Genomic DNA, 15854 nt, shown 5'->3' with positions numbered 1-15854 from the left:
GGAACTGGAGCAGCCAGGAAACAAACTGGCACTCCTATGGGATCCCAGCTCATGCGAGGTGAAGATATGGTCCCTGACCCACTGTGCTGGGCCCAAATTGTTTGCATTGAGTTTGTTTATTACAGGCTAAGATGGAACATGTGAGAGCCAGAACTCTCCAAATACATTTGATTTTCAGAAAAGCATTTCTTTTAGTTTTAAATCATGAGTTGCAGAGAGAGAGAAAGAGAGGGAGAGGGTCTTCCATCTAATGGTCCACTCCCCATTGAAATCAACACAGTGGCTAGATCTGGGCTGGTCCTAATGCAGGAGCACATAGCTTCTTCCAGGTCCCCTGCATGGGTGCAGGAACCCAAGTCCTTGGGCCATGATGTGCTGCTTTCCCAATACCTTAGCAGGGAGCTGGATCATCAGTGGAGCATCCCATAGAACGCTGGTGCTGCAGATGGTGCCTTACACATTATGCCATGGTGCCAGCCACTGTATATTCTTACTGAAATGAAATATTAGAGTAAGAATAATGTATAAAGATATTTGTTTAGAGATTAGGTGCAGAAAATGTTAAAAGCATGGTGCCAGCTTTCCCAGGGTTCCTTTGGGTGCATCACCTCAATGCAATGAGAGCAGAGTGATAGTGTGTGTGTGTACTGTTCAAATGAAGAAACTAAGACACAGACCAACTGGCTTTTTCTGTCACACACCCTGATGGTAAATGATAGCATTTCTTGTTTCTTGACTGTGCAAACTCATTTCAAGGTATATTTAATGAATTGTGTTTCTCATAGTAGTGTAAGCTCCTGGTAGTGAGAATTGTTTTTAAGGTATTTTTTTTAAAGGTTTTATTTTCTTTTTATTGGAAATTCAGATATGCAGAGAGGAAAAGAGACCGAGAGCAAGATCTTCCGTCTGATGATTTACTCCCCAAGTGAGCGCAATGGCCGATGCTATGCTGATCCGAAGCAGGGAGCCTCTTCCGGGTCTCCCACCAGGGGTGCATGGTCCCAAGTCTTTGAGCCATCCTCCACGGTTTTCCCAGGCCACAAGCTGGGAGTTGACTGAGAAGTGAAGCTGTGGGGATTAGAACCGGCTCCCCTATGCAATACTTAAGCATTCAAGATGAGGACTTTAGTTTTTAGGCCACCTCGCTGGGCTTTCTGCCATTGCATTTTGAGCTCTTTGGTTCAAAGTGTTTTCTTATCTGACAGACTCTCTACTAAATATACATACGTATGTAAAGAGAGGTTGAGAGGGAATGTTTTATTGATGAATACCAGTGGCATCGTAAGTTTTGTTTTGTTTTCATTGAAAAGTCAAATATACAGAAAGAAGAAGAAAGATGGATATTCTCAATCCACTGGTTCACTCCCCAAGTGACAGTCACAGCTCTAGCCTAGCCTATCTGAAGCCAGGAGCCAGGAGTCTCTTTCAGGTCTCCCATATGGGTGCAGAGTTACAAGGCTTTTGCCCACCAATTACTGCTTTTTCGGGCCACAAGCAGAAAGCTGGGGGGCAAGTAGAGCTACTGGCACACAAACTGGCACCCATATTGGATCCCAGGCATGCCAGGCTAGGATTGAGCCACTAGGCTGTTGTGTTGGGTCCAAGCTGGTGTCTTTGATTCAGGGTCTTTATGTCAATCAGTTTGATGTTGTTTATTTCACCATTAAGATTTCCCGGAATCTTAACATATCATTTGATCTCTTTCTTAACTGACTAAGACTTTTTGCAACCACTCTCTTTGTTGATGATGTTAATGGCCTCACTGCTTTGCTGTAATACCCCTGAGTTTTTGAAACAGTTGATAAGGCAGCTGATGGAAGATCTCTCTCCCTCTGTTACCATGCCTTTCCAATCAATCAATCTGCCATGCCTTCAGTGGAGGGTCTCTTGTCCCTGTGCTGTGACCTCCACAAAGGTGCAGGTGCCCACCAGCCTGGCCTGAGACAGGCAGAGAGGAGTGTGCAGCTTGTCCTGGGTCAAATCCTGCACTGGGTCACAGCAGGCTGTGGGATGAAGTCTTGCAGAAATGGAAGCAGAAGTTCATCTTGCAAGCGCACCAATAGCCTAAATGTGATGAATCTCCACATCCATCTACAGCAAAAGAACAGAGGAAACTACCCACAGGGAAGCTGGACCCACCTCTTGAGACCATAGCCCAGACAGCACGTGGGTGGAGAATGGGAGCGTAGGAAAGGATGGAGGGAAGCACCTTGGTCCCTGGAAGACTCTAGCCCCTGATCTCAGTGTGGGTGGCTGGAAGCAGGATCTACCCCTGGAAGAAACCAGTCCGCAATTTGGCCCTAGAGTAGCAGGTGTGGTGTACACGGGAGATGCATGGTGGATGCAGGGCAAATAAAGCTGGCTCTGGAGTGCCAGGCAGAAGAGGGGTTTGAAACTGATACCATGTCACTGTGCAAGTCAGCCTGGTCCTGGTGTACCAGGCAGGGCAGTGGGCAGGCTAGACATGAGGGGACTCCAGCTGTGCCCCTCCTCGCAGGTCCTGGAGCAGATGTAGTGTGTGTTGGAGGCTGGTGGAGCACCTTCAGAATAAATCTGGTCCAAGAGCAGTGGACTGGATACCAGCTAAGTTGGCCTGGCCCTGGAGCAGCTTGCAGGCCTGCTGGGAATATAGAGTCAAATGGTATGAGAGATTTACCAATGCTAATGAGTAGCTAGCCTGGCCCTGGAATTGGCAGCTGGCAGTCGAGGACAGAGGAGACACTGCCCAAACTGCCTTGGCTCTCTAACAGCAGCTGTGGCCACAGATTGGATAGGCTAGATTCCCGTGGTGGCCAGCATGGCCAGCTTGTCCTTGTAGAAATGGACAGGGTGGGAGTGCTAGATGTGCAACTGGCACAGGGGAAGCAGCAGGTAGGCCAATGTTGGGTCAGTTGGGGGTGCCGAGTGGTTGGGTGACTGCCTGTGCCTGGGGCAGCTGCCATGAGGCAAGTCAGGCTGGCTAGATAAGCTGGGGGTGCTGGGTTTGAGGCCTTGTTGGGGCAGCAAATGGTGTTGAGTGCTGTGGTAGTGGCGGTGGGGTGGGGATAACACTAGCTGAGCACACCTGGACTTGGAGAGGCTGGCAGGTGGGCTTGAGCCTAGGGTTGCCATCAAGTCATTCTGGTTTTGTGACAGCAAGCAGGCCAGCAGGGCAGTTGTGCTGGGTGTGTGGGGATGCTGGAAGGGCATGTGATCCTGAAGCAAGTGGTGAAGGGTGAGTTGGCCAGGGACATGGGGGTGTTGGCCTGACCCTGGAGCAGGCTCATGGGAGGTTGGTGCTAGAGGCATTGGCAGGAGTGCTAGAGGCACAGTGGGAGCAGGGCAATCAGGCCTGTAGTTTCAGAAAGTGTGTGGTACCTTTGGGATGAAGTGCATGTATGCTGGCCCAAATGGCCTGTCCTGGCCTTGGAAGAGTGGGCATGTTGTCAGGCCAGACAATCAGAAGCACAGGGTACCAAGGGTGTCGGCAGGTTAGCAGTCCCAGTCCAGAAGTGGCTGCTTGGTCAGCAGCTATTGGAGGGAGCAGATTGCTGGCTGAATCAGCCTGGTCTTGAGCTTCTGACTGGGAAGATGGACCTGCATGCTACAGGCATTTGTGGGGTTGATGGGATGGTGGCAGAGCCTTCCTTACCCTGGGACATTTGACAAGTTGGCTGTGAACATAGAAAGTGACATCAGGGCCCATCTGATCTGGCAGTGACAAGGCTTGTCAGAACAGTGGTCAGAGTAGTCATGAGATCTGTCCCTGGAGTGGCAGGCAGAGCCACCAGGAGTAGCCTGAGGGAGGCATGACAGTCAGGCTAGAAGCACAGGTTTTTCCTGCCCAGAAGACCTGTGCCTGCTGCAGCAACCAAGGTGAGAATTCTAGAGGCACTGTGTGTCCAGATAGAGTGAGCCTAGCCACGAGGAGCAAGATGGAGAGCAGGGTGGCACGGTCACGCAAAGAGCCAGCCTAGACATGATGCAGCAAACAGGGCAGCAGGGGCAAGTATTTTGTGTGCGTGGGTGATCCCCAGAGCTAGCCTAGGCCTCAAGCAGTGAGCAGGGCTGGAGGTGCCTCTGTGTAAGAGGCTTGTGGATGCTCTTACACCTGGCCTGGCCCTATAGCCACCCTCAGGTAGGCTGGGGGACACGGTGGGCACCATCTGAGGTGGCGTGGTCCCTAAGTGACAAGCAGGCATGCTTAGTGAAAGGAGAGGCTGGCCTAGCCTGCCTGGCCCTGGAACAAGCAGAGGGCAGTTGTGGACATGAAGGCTCTGGAGTAGTGTGTGAGCAGTCAGACTGGATCTCCTGGTCCCTGGTAAAATTATCCTTTAAAATGTGAGAACAGGGTCTCTCCCTATTTCCATGTCCTTCCTGTTCCCTTCCTCTGGGGAGGGAACACAGGGATACAATCAGCATATTAATCATCCCTCACAGCTGTTGCCATATCAAATGCAGTGAGATGTGGCTCACACTAACCTCATCTCTGGGTCACTGTCAAAGGAACTGCGCTTCAGCTTTCAGCTTATCTCCAGGATGGTGTTGTGGGGTGCAAGCAAGATCATGCCAGACAAGTCTAGGGTGTATTAAGGAGTCTTTGTTAACCAAGTTTGGTGATAACAGGGCCCACTAGAAATTAACAAATGCCAAGTCCATGTGACAATCCAGTCTGAATGGAAACCCTGAGAGGAAGAATTGGTCATTACCCTGAAGTCTGTCTGTTAATCTGAAGACCTATGTCCCAGCTTCCCCAGCAATATAAGTTATCCTAAGAGACATAGAGCAAACAGCCTGGACAGACTTATAAGGCTGCAGACATTCACATTTTCTGCCTTCTCTGCCTACATTCCATTACTGCTAGGCCTCACCTCTCCTGGAAATCTGGAAAGTACACAAATTAGAAATACAAAGTTTCTTAGAATTACCATCGTTAGTTTCCCACCCAAACTGTGAACAGAGTGTGAGAAATAAAGACATAGAGGGCCATCCTCAGAGGCTACGTGTCCTCAGAATCTGCTGGAATCCAGAGAGCAATCAGGTCCTGGAGTGCCAGAGTGATGGAAGCACGTGACCAAGAGAGTGAGCCCATCCCTATCATGGGGTTCATTGGAGTTGTGAGGGGAGTGGTTACACAGCAATGCAATACCTCCCCCTCTCAGGTTCCAGGTGATGATGGGTGAGTGTCACAGGTGGGCAGAAGGGAAAGCCTAGATGGTGTAGGGGCTGTGTCTTCCAAGCTGATAACCCTGAACTAGCTGCCTATCCTACAATATTGAGAGAAGGAAGCCACAAGTCTCACCCTCTGTTTCTCTGGGTGAGGTGATAGACATTACTGCCCGTTGTGAATAAGTTTCTTTCTCTTTGCACTTGTGGTGACTCATGTGAACCCCTCCCTGAGATGGTGCATAAAAGGCACCATTTCCACTATTTTCTTGTGTGTTTCCTCCCTTGGAGCCCCATCCTGCTTCTAGGAAAGCAGCCATTTTCTTTCTTCTTATTAAATAAATCGTGCTTTGCAAGCTAGAATTGTCTGCATGAAAATTGTGAAGTTTGTCATGTGAGACAAAAAAAAAGAGGTTTTTGCTGCAGTGTTTTGGTTTGAATTCCTTGCAACTCTATCGCACCTTGCCTTGGGGCAGTGGGAAGTCCTTGTGGGTAGACAGGCTAGAGTTTTGTGTAGGGGCTACCCAGCTGGCCTGGCCCTGGAGGAGCTTGCAGAAGGGCTATGGATGTGGGAAATGCCACTGGAGGGTCAGCTAGCATCAGGTAAGGTGACAGGGTGGACATATTGTGAGCAGGGGACTCAAGGCATGCAGGCTGGGGCTGGTAGAGGCACATGGCTGGCAGAAGGGACCCAGCACTGAGGGAACAGATCACTGGCTGAAACCTGACTGGCTCTCAGCAGCGGATGGTGGACAGTGTGACAGTGTGCTTGGGCTCGAGGTGCACTGGCGCTGGCTGACCAAGCCTGGCCCTGGATGGTCAAGTTGGGAATCAGAGGGAGCATGTTAAAGGCACACCCTTCCCCCAGCACAATTAGGCTCTGAAGTGGATGACTACAGTGCTATGGCAGCAGGGACACTGGCCAGGATGACTTGGCTATGAAGTAGATGGTGGGAGGAGAGCGGTTGTAGAGTGTAACAGCTTGTCTGGCCTGGCCCTGGGAAATGTGGCCGGTGGGTGCGTTTTTTCCTTGGCTTGTTGTCACAAGTCCTTGTCCCTGGAGCACACTGTGCATGCCTGGCATGCATGAGGGTACCAGCTAAGCCCTCTTGGCCCAGGAGTGGACAGTGAGCCGGGAGGAGTTGCTGTTCAAGCACACCTGGCCCTGGAGCGCCTGGCAGGCAGGTTGCAGCTGATGGGGGTCCATCCCCAGCCTGGTTTTGCTGTGGTAATCATTGCAGCATGGCCCTGGAAGAGAATGGATCGGAGAGGCCCGGTGGCTAACAGGGCGCTGTCTGAATTAGCATCTGGCAAGGTGGGAGGACTGGAGGTGCATGGCATGCTGTTTGATAGGGCCCAGGCCCAGAGGAAGGGTGCAGGGTGTGTGACGCTGGCTGAACCTGCTTAACCCTGTAACAAACAGTGAGCAGGGCTGCGTGGCCTGCGTGCTAGGGGTGCTGAGTAGGATGCACTGGCCTATGCGGCTTGGACAACATGGCCCTAGAGGGGATGGTGTGAGTGCTGGGGCCCGTGAAGCAACCTCTGAATATGCCTAGCCTTAGAACCTCAGGAGGGGGCTGTGGAGGAGGAAGGCGTAGAAGGGCATGAAATACCAGCTGAGTCCACCTGACTCTGGAGTGACTTGCAGGCAAGCTGGAAACAAGGGGTTAGAGGGTGCGTTCTTAGCGAAGAAAACAGCAGGCAGGCTGGGGGCGCAGGGTATGCTGGCTGAATCAGCAGGTCCTTCAGCAATGGTGTATGAACTGCCTGTGCAGGACAAGCTACTGGAGTGGCAGGTGGGAAAGCAGCTTGCTGGGGGCACTGGGTGGCTGGCAGAGCCCACCTGGTTCTGCTGCATCAAGCAGAGTAGCCTGCCATGTGTGTGTGTGTGTGTGTGTATGGTGGGTGGGGGTGGATTGCAGGCAGAGTGTGCCTGACCCTGGAGCAGTGGGCACAGTGGGAGGGTTAGAGGAGTGGGGATCATCAACCTAGTCCTTGAAGCTCTGGAGCACTGGGCAAGTGGGTTAACAGAACGTGGGCTCCATTTACACTGCCCTGAACCTGGAGTGCCATCCTGACAGGTGCTAGCGGTACAGGGTGAGCTGGAACCACTGACTGATTCTGTGTGCCTTCAAGTCACCTGTGGAGCAGAGGGGCAGGTGGACTGGAGGTTAGGGGTCTCCCTCCAAGTAGGCCTGTTCCTGCATCAGGGGACAGGGCAGGAGTGCTAGAGGCAGTGTAGGCGGGTTTGTGGGTCTGGCCCTGGAATGCAGGCAGAGTGCCATGCTGGAGGGCTGGGGCAACCTGGCTCCACCCTGGAGCAACTGGCATAGTGATGGGACTTGGGGACCAGTGGCCAGCCCAGCATACCCAAACTGGGAGTGGCTGTTGGGAGAGCGGTTGTGTGAGTGAACAGATTCGTGGCCCTGGCCACCTGACACTAGATCTGTGAACCGGGTGGGCATGCTACAGGTTCATAGGGGAAGAGGGAAGCAGGGCACGTAGCCAAGACTGCTGGGGCCTGGAGCTCAAGGCATGTCCACGGGGTGCACCTATTCTGGAGGGAGGTTGACTGTGGCCAAGCCGACCTGGCCCTAGAGTAGCATATGGGGTGTCAGGGTGGGCCAAGAGGCGGTGCTTGGGATACTGCCAGAGCCATTGTGGCCCAAGACGGGGACGGCAGTGGCGGTGAGCCTTTGGGTCAGTGGCTGAAATCACCTGGCTGTGGTGCAGATGGCTTGTGGGAAGGGGCATGCTAGAGGCTTATAGTGCTCCAGCACAGCACAGCTGGCCCTGGAAGGGCTGGCATGCAGGTTAGGGTCATTGGGGAAGCAGGCACAACCTCACGAGACTGGAGTGACACACAGGACGAGCGGGCAAGAGGTGCAGGGCCTCGAAGCTGAGCAGGCCTGCACATACAGTGGTTTTCATTAACACCGGTGTGGTCCAGGGGAAGTCAGCCAGCAGGACAGTGGCACTGGCAGAGACAGCCATGTTTAAAAAAAAAGGGGCAGAGTCTGCTCTGAGGAAATCAATCATTTGCTGCTCACAATGACCTTGACAAAGTAACTGATCATAGGCATCCTATTAAAGAGTGAGGTTTTGTCTGGGGCATGTTCTTTTAAAACAAAAACAAAAACAAAAAAGAAGAACCAGGTTCATATAGGATCCTGGCGCAGGTAAGGTAAAGACTTTTGTCACTAGGCTACCGCGCCAGGTCTCACTACTTGCCTTTTAAACATTGTTTTGAAAGTGCAACGAAAAATTGAACAGAGAAAGGAAACGATATGCATAGTTGTGACCTTTTACAAGCAGAACTGTCAGTGTACACCAGTGACTCACAAATGCAAAACCAAACTGAAACTGGTGAGAATCACGTGAGATTTCTGGGTAGGAGATCGATACAATCAAGCAGGTATTACTAATAAGAAACAGATAAGAAACAGTATGAAAACAAAACAAAACAAAACAAAAAGAGCAGGAAATCAGATCTAAAATATAAATTTACACTACATTTTCAAATATCTTTCTGCTATGTATTTTAAGGTGTCAAATGAACTAACAGCCAAAAGTGAATAAAAAGAAAATACACAGAATCTATTGAACATTGAAGGAGGTGTAACTCTAGATTATTGTCCTACATTTCTGTTTTTTCAGACTTGAATGGGATCCTGAAGGAGAGGCCAGGAGGTGGACTGATGTGAGAGGCGACAGCGGCCCCTGCTGTTGGAAGGCTCAAACTGCAGGAGAGGAGGCCACTTCCTGCCTCAGGTGAAGCCCCGCCCTTCACTCCTCCTCCCCCCAGAATCCTACCTGCCAGCCCCTCCTCCCTTTGTGATTCTGATTGGCTGCGCATTGTGATGTCATGTGTAGTCATGGTGTGTTAGCGGTCCAATGAGGCGCGCCCAGGAAGCCCTGTGGCAGCAGGCAGGAGGTTGTTGTGGGCGCCGCCATAGCCGCCTTGCTGGTTGTGCTGGTGGAGAGGCGCAGGTGGCTGAGCCAGTGCTGCCCTGTGAGCTCCCTCCCCGCAGGAGCCTGTGCAGGACACCCGACTGGTGAGAAGCTGGGAAGGGTGAGTGTGTGAGAGCATCTGCTGAGGCCGCGGGGCGGGCGGGGGCAGGAGGGGGACCTTGGGGTCCTCACTCTGCAGCACTGACCTTGAACGCTAAGACTCACGGTGGAACCCATTGTGCAGTGAGGAGGGGGGAGTGCCCAGGGACAGTTCGACCTTCATGTTGGGCAGGATTTTTTTGTTTGTTTGTTTTTTAAATTGGCCTGATTTTGAGTTGAGAAGCAGCGTCTCCAGCCCCCAGCTCAGTCCTCAGTGAAGCTCCTCCTAAGGGTCTGGGGCAGTTTTCTTGTTGCTCACACCAGACCAGCACAGACTCCAGCAGTTAGAAGAAACTGCCTTATTTTCCTCAGAGTGTTGCTGCAAGGTTGAGGGGCAGCATGTGGTGCTGGCATTGTGCGTGGCAGAGGCCTGGGGTGGCACAGCGACCTTGTAGACAAGCAAAGGAAGTGCATGGGGACTCACACAGAGGGGCTTCTCTAGAAGAACCTGAGGAAGGAGCTGTGAAGGCAGCACTACTGATTTATCCTGATGGCTTCTGGAATGTTGTCACCCATTCCCTTAAGTTCTCCCAATTGGGATCAAATGTCCCCATGAGTTGTAGAGGGAATAAGTCAGGTTGAGCAGAGAGCATTAAGGCAGGGAATAAATCTCTGAATGTCCAGAACTCTTGCCTCAATGCCAAGTGCTGCTCTCTGCCCTGAAAAATCACACCAGGAGTCACTATTTCCTCCAAGATACAATTCAGTAAGTTGTCTTTTTCTTTCTTCTTTTTTTCTCTGTGTCACAAAATAAGCATTAGCTTTTTAGAAGAGCTATTTGCTTTGAACAGTAGGCATGGGAGAGAAGCAGTGACCACCTGACTCAGCACAGGAAGGCATCCCTGCCCTGTGTGGGTGTGTGTGACAGTGGTTTAAATGACATTGGGACTCCTGTGTCTCCATCAGAATGCCTGGGTTTCCTTTCTGTGGATATGCTGTGTGCAGCTACTGCCCAGGCTGGGAGGCAGCAGACAGTGGCTTGGGTACCAGTGTGCAAAACCTGACTTATTGTTGGTGTTGTGGCTGTTACATGCATGTGGGAAGTTAGAGTGGATGAAAAAGTCTGCCAAGTACATAAAAAAAATACTAAATTAAGCTTCAAAGTCTTACTACATCTCCTTTTACTTACCTTAAGTGCATGCATTTTATTAGAATGTCCACAACTTGTGATCCCCCATTGAAACATTTACAGGGTCCTCACTACACACTTTTTGTTTGTCTCAGTTTCCAAACAATCTATTTTTTTTTTAAGATTTATTTATTTTTATTGGATAGGCAGATATACAGAAGAGAGACAGAGAGGAAGATCTTCCATCTGATGGTTTACTCCCCAAGTGACCGCAATGGCCGGTGCTGGGACAATTCGAAGCTGGGAGCCAGGTACTTCCTCTAGATCTCTCACACGGGTGCAGGGTCCCAAGCCTTTGTGCCATCTTCTACTGCTTTCCCAGGCCACAAACAGGAGCTGGATGGAAGTGAAACTGCCAGGATTAGATCCTTTGCCCAAATGGAACCCCGGCATGTTCAAGGCGAGGGCTTAAGCCACTAGGCCACTGTGCCTGGCCCCAACAGTTTGTAACAAAGAAACATGACTAACTCATCCTCTGGCTCACTAGTTCCTCCTGAAAAACAGAAGAGTGTTGCAGGTTGCCGTTCAGTATGGCAGCTGATGCCTTAAAAGTGGAGGGCATGTATTGTGTTGCATCTAGTTTTTATAGCTAACCCCTTGAAGCATTAATAATTTCTTTACCTATGCAAGGCTCCATTTCTTGGTGAATTACTAATGTCATCTAAAGAAATGAGTGATGCAGTCTGGGTTCTGTCAGCCCTGGCTACCTAGGGAGTAAAACTTTGGCAAAGTCCCAGGTAAATCCTAGATTAGTGAGCTTGGAATATATAGCAGTTTAACTTTGCTTCCACAAGTTGGTTTAATCATAGTATAATTTGTACCAACGAAGAATCTTGGTGAAGGTAAAATTGTGGTATTCGAGAACACTTATTAATTTGTGAGTTTCATAAGTTATTTCTGGGAATATTTGCTGTGGTTCAACTTTGGTGGCAGAAAGGGTAAAAAAATGAGTGTATTTGAGTGGTTTAATAAATAGTGTCATTTGTGCTCAATATCTGGGACAAGGATCATGTTTAAATTTAATTTGATTTTTATTGGAAAGCAGATAGGCAAAGTGGAGGAGAGATAGAGAGGAAGATTTTTCTGTTCATAGATTCACTCCCAAAGGGACTGCAAAGGCCTGAGCTGTGCTGATCCAAAGCCAGGAGCCCGGAGCCTCTTCTAGGTCTTCCATGTGAGTGCAGGTTCCCAAGGCTTTGAGCTGTCCTCAACTGCTTTCCCAGTCCACAGGCAGGGAGTTGAATGGGAAGTGGGGTTCACAGGGATTAGAACTGGAACTTACTTAGGATCCTGGCACATGCAAGGGGAGGATTTCAACCATTAGAATATATGGTTAGGCCCTTCTTAATGTGGACAAAAGACAGGAAAGAGCTGACACCTGCTGTCCACTAATATTAACCTGCACCTTGAGATTGAGCCTTGATCCTGAGTCCTCTACTACTTGCAGATAATGAGATAATTGAATTGTGTGTGATTAGTTGTTGGTAGTAAATTTGTATTAAGCAAACATAGCACATCTGGTGTTAAAATCACAGAGGCCACAGCATTCACTTAATCTTAAATGTGTAGTTGCAGCAGAGAGCTAAGATGCTGGAGGAAATACTGCAGGCTGTCAGGAATTTTCATATCCACACCGTCACATTTCTGGCTGCTTACGATTCCCTCCATCAGTGCAGTGAGCCCCCCTGGGCACTGTGTCCTCAGTGAGAGTGATCCCCAAGGCCTGGGAACCAAGCTGCTGAGTGTGGGTCTCCCTGTGAAGTGTAAGCAGGCTGCTTCCCAGAGCTCATTCTCTGTCATGTCCTGGTGCTTTGATTTCCAGTTTGCAAACCTAGGCAGGAATGCTGTGCCCTGATTGGGATGTCACATCTTTGCACTCTTGCATGGAACTTGAGTTTATTTTAATGGTCTCAGTGAAGGAAAATTGTTATTGACAACTTTATTTCTGCATGCATTCAGTAAGACTGGAAGCAATATAAACTGCATACCTATTGAGAAAAAATTCCTTGTCAGTTCAGGCCTTGGCCTCTTTGCTCTTCCATCTGCAGAGGTGACTGAATCCTAGCACTGTCTGATGATTGATGTTTGTGATGGCTTAAATTGTATTTTCTACTAATGTGGTATCACAGTGAATCAAGCTGCTACCTGCATATGGGTTCAAGATGTGGCTGCTTCCTTTGCAGTTCTGTTCCTCAGTACAACATCTGGGAAAGCAGCCTAACATGTCCCCAATGCGTGGGTTCTTGCCCCCCTGTGGGGCACCCAGAAGAAGCTCTACTTTCCGTGCTTTATTTTGGTCCAGAAAGTGCTGTCATATATGGAGTTAACTAGAAGATGGATCTCTTTCTCCCTGCCTTCTAATGAATAAATAAACCTTAAAAATATCTTTCTTTTCTCTTTAAGTTTTGTTTGTTTTATTTGAGTATTTTCAACTGAGAGCTAAAAACTAGGCTGCAGTGATCTTCTATCCACTGGCTCTCTACCCTGATGGCTGAAATAACCAGTGCTGGACCAAACTGAGTCCTGGAGCCTCAGCTTCCTCCAGGTCTTGCATGTGGGTGATCAGGGCCCAGGCACTTGGATGATCTTCCACTGCTTTTCCCAGGAGATTCACAGAGAGCTGGGCTGTAAGTGGAACAGCTGATTCCATATGGGATGCTGGTGCTGCCGTTTGCAGCTTTACACATTATACCACAATGCTGGCCTTCAATTTAGGGATTTTTGTTTGTTTGTTTTTTATAGAAGCACTCATTTTTTTAATTATTTATTTTCATTGCAAGACAGAGATATATAGAGAAAAGACAGAGAAGGTGATCTTCTGTCTGATGATTCACTCCCCAAGTGAATGCAATGCCTGGAGCCATACCAATTCAAAGCAGGAGCCAGGAGCCTCTTCCAGGTCTCCCTTGTGGGTGCAGGTTCCCAAGGCTTTGGTTCATCCTGGACTACCTTCCCAGGCTACAAGAAGGGAGCTGGAAAAGAAACAGGGCTGCCTGGATGAGATCTGGCGCCAATATGGGACCCTGGCATGTTCAAGGAGAGGACTTTAGCTGCTAGGCCACCGGGCTGGGCCCTGCTTTAGCTTTTGACACTGGTGATAATATTTTTCTTGCTTTTTATTTCTCATATGCTAATTATGTCAAGTGTTTTCCATATGGGTCAATATTCTTAGGTTAGAAATTGTGGATAAATTCTGATGGTGTATGAAGTATTGTTAAGGTAGAAGGGTTGAGTCTAAGATTTGTTCCATGTGCACTTATTTATTTTGTGTTTCTCTAGGACTTGTTAGATTTTATTGTTTTCATGTAGTGTTAACTGAGATCTCTGATCACATTGCTAAGTAGCAGTTCCCACTGGCTGGGCACTGATACTGTAGCATTAATTTGTCCTGATTACTGCCAGTCAGTGTGTACCTTCCCTTGCTGTTCTATGAGGTTTTCTTTCACATAATAAGCTTCTGTATTTAGAATCACTGGGATGAATCATGTGGTCTTCAGACTTGTGTGTGAAAAGCTGCAGTAAACATCCATGCCACTTGTTGTTTTTAAATTACTTTTCTCGGGACTGGAACAGTGGCTAAAGTCCTTGGCTTGAACGCACCAGGATCCGTTCTCAGGTTGTAATCCTGGCATCCCCACTTCCAGTCCAGCTCCCTGCTTGCAGCCCAGGAAAGCAGTTGAGGACAATCCAAAGTCTTGGGACTCTGCACCTGTGTGGGAGACCTGGAGGAAGTTCCTGGATCCTGAATTCACTTTGAAACAATGCAGGCCACTGTGGTCACTTGGGAAGTAAATCAATGAAAGGGAGATCTTCCTCTCTGTGTCTCCTAATCTTTATATATCTGCCTTTCCAATAAAAATCAATAAATCTTTAAAAAAGTTTTTCTCTTATTTTAATATAAATTTTATTAATTTATTTCATTTGTACAAGACATAGAGACAGAGGGATCTACCATCTGGTTAACTCCTTAAAGTGTTCAAGATTGTGACAAGGTCAGGTGAAAAATTGGAGCCAGGAACTAAATCCGTGTCCATGACAGCAGGTGAGTGGTGGGTGGCACCTGCAGTGGCATGTGGTCCACAATGCCGTTCATCTCGCCGGCCAGGGTTGGTGGTGGTGGGGGTGGGCGCTGCAAGGCTGGGCGCTCTGGGGCATAGGGGATGGCTGGTACACGGGGTCCAGCGCTGTGTTTTGCACCACCTTGCTGAGCCTGGCCTCCTGTCTGATCTTGAGCTTGAGACCAATGCAGCTCCGCGCCTCATAGGTCTTGATGGGCGGGTGGTTGCGGGAGGGCGTGAGCCCGTCCTCATTGGCATCCAGGGAAGAGGCAGCGTACCACGAGGAGGACAGGTGGGAGGACGCCCTGGCCAAGGTCATGGAAGGTGATCCACCATCCCTGCCATGCAGGATCACAAGCTTGGTGGGCAGATGCAATGGCCAGGGTACGTTTCAGTAACTGGGTGGAGACAGCCTCAAATTTCTCTTCCACCTTGTGGTAGTCGCTGGGGGAGTAGAGGGCGCCCTGGTACACGTGGTAGAGCAGCAGGCACTGCAGGGAGGGGAGGCGATCTTGCAGTCCGGGTGCAGCATGGAGCCTTCATGTTTGTGCAAATGCTCCAGGAAACAGGCCTCCTTGCTGGGTTGCAGGGCAGGGGCCTTCTTCAGCTGTAGTTAAGGTACAGGGCCCTTGGTCACACTTAGGGCTGGGAGGAGGCCAGCAAACCGGGAGATGTACCTGTGCCTGCTGGAGGTCCAGGGGCAGTGGCGTGCTGGCTGCAGGGGGTGCTGATGGGGTGGGTTGCATGGTGAGCACAGGGGTGGCCCCCTGGTGGTAGTGGTGGAGAAGGCAGCCGCCGCAGCAGCGGGAAGAGCTGCTGGCTGCACCAGCCTATGGGGGAATTGAGAATGGCCACGGCGCTAGGAGGCAGGGTGATGCCCTGCAGAACTGTGGTGGTGGTGGTAGGGCCTGAGGCTGTAGGCTGGCTCTGTGCAGGCAGGCTGCCCGCCACCAGCAACACAGGCATCTGGAAGAGCGTGGGCTGGCTCACTGGATGAGTGCAGCAGAGAGGATGTGTGTGGCAGTGCTGTGTGCATCTGAGGGCGGGGCCAGCACAGGGCCCAGACTCATCTGGGTCGCCAAGTTCTGGTTTGTGAGGATGGGGTTGGCGATGAGCTGTCTGCTTGTGTGAGGAGCCTCGGCAGCCAGGATCTGGCCACCCACATTGGCTGGCAGGGCGGAGAGTGGTTGCGGGACCTGGACGGTGGGGACGCCGAACAGCAGGAACTGGTTCTGTCCAGGCAGCTTGTGCTGGGTAGGGATGATGATACTGCTACCCTGGTTCAGTAGATGCACGCTCATGGGCTTGCTCAGGGTGCCTGGTGGCTGCGGTGGCACCGCCCCAGTTGTAGTGGTCAGTGGCTGCTTGAAGAGGCTGGCCTGAAAGGCAGGCACGGGGCAGCCTGATAATAC

The 15854-nt window shown here is 50.2% G+C and overlaps 1 pseudogene; it reads right to left on the bottom strand.

Annotated features, from left to right (window-relative positions):
• The window catches only part of LOC121166676, a 58441-nt pseudogene extending 43680 nt beyond the window's left edge, over positions 1-14761 (bottom strand).
• Between the last annotated feature and the right edge of the window lie 1093 nt (positions 14762-15854).

The sequence above is a fragment of the Ochotona curzoniae genome, unplaced genomic scaffold (assembly GCF_017591425.1).
Source record: "Ochotona curzoniae isolate NIBS_2020 unplaced genomic scaffold, NIBS_Ocur_1.0 patch200, whole genome shotgun sequence".
NCBI classification, from domain to species: Eukaryota; Metazoa; Chordata; class Mammalia; order Lagomorpha; family Ochotonidae; genus Ochotona; species Ochotona curzoniae.
The sequence above is the reverse complement of the archived record's forward strand: the minus strand, read 5'-3'. Positions and strand labels throughout refer to the sequence as shown.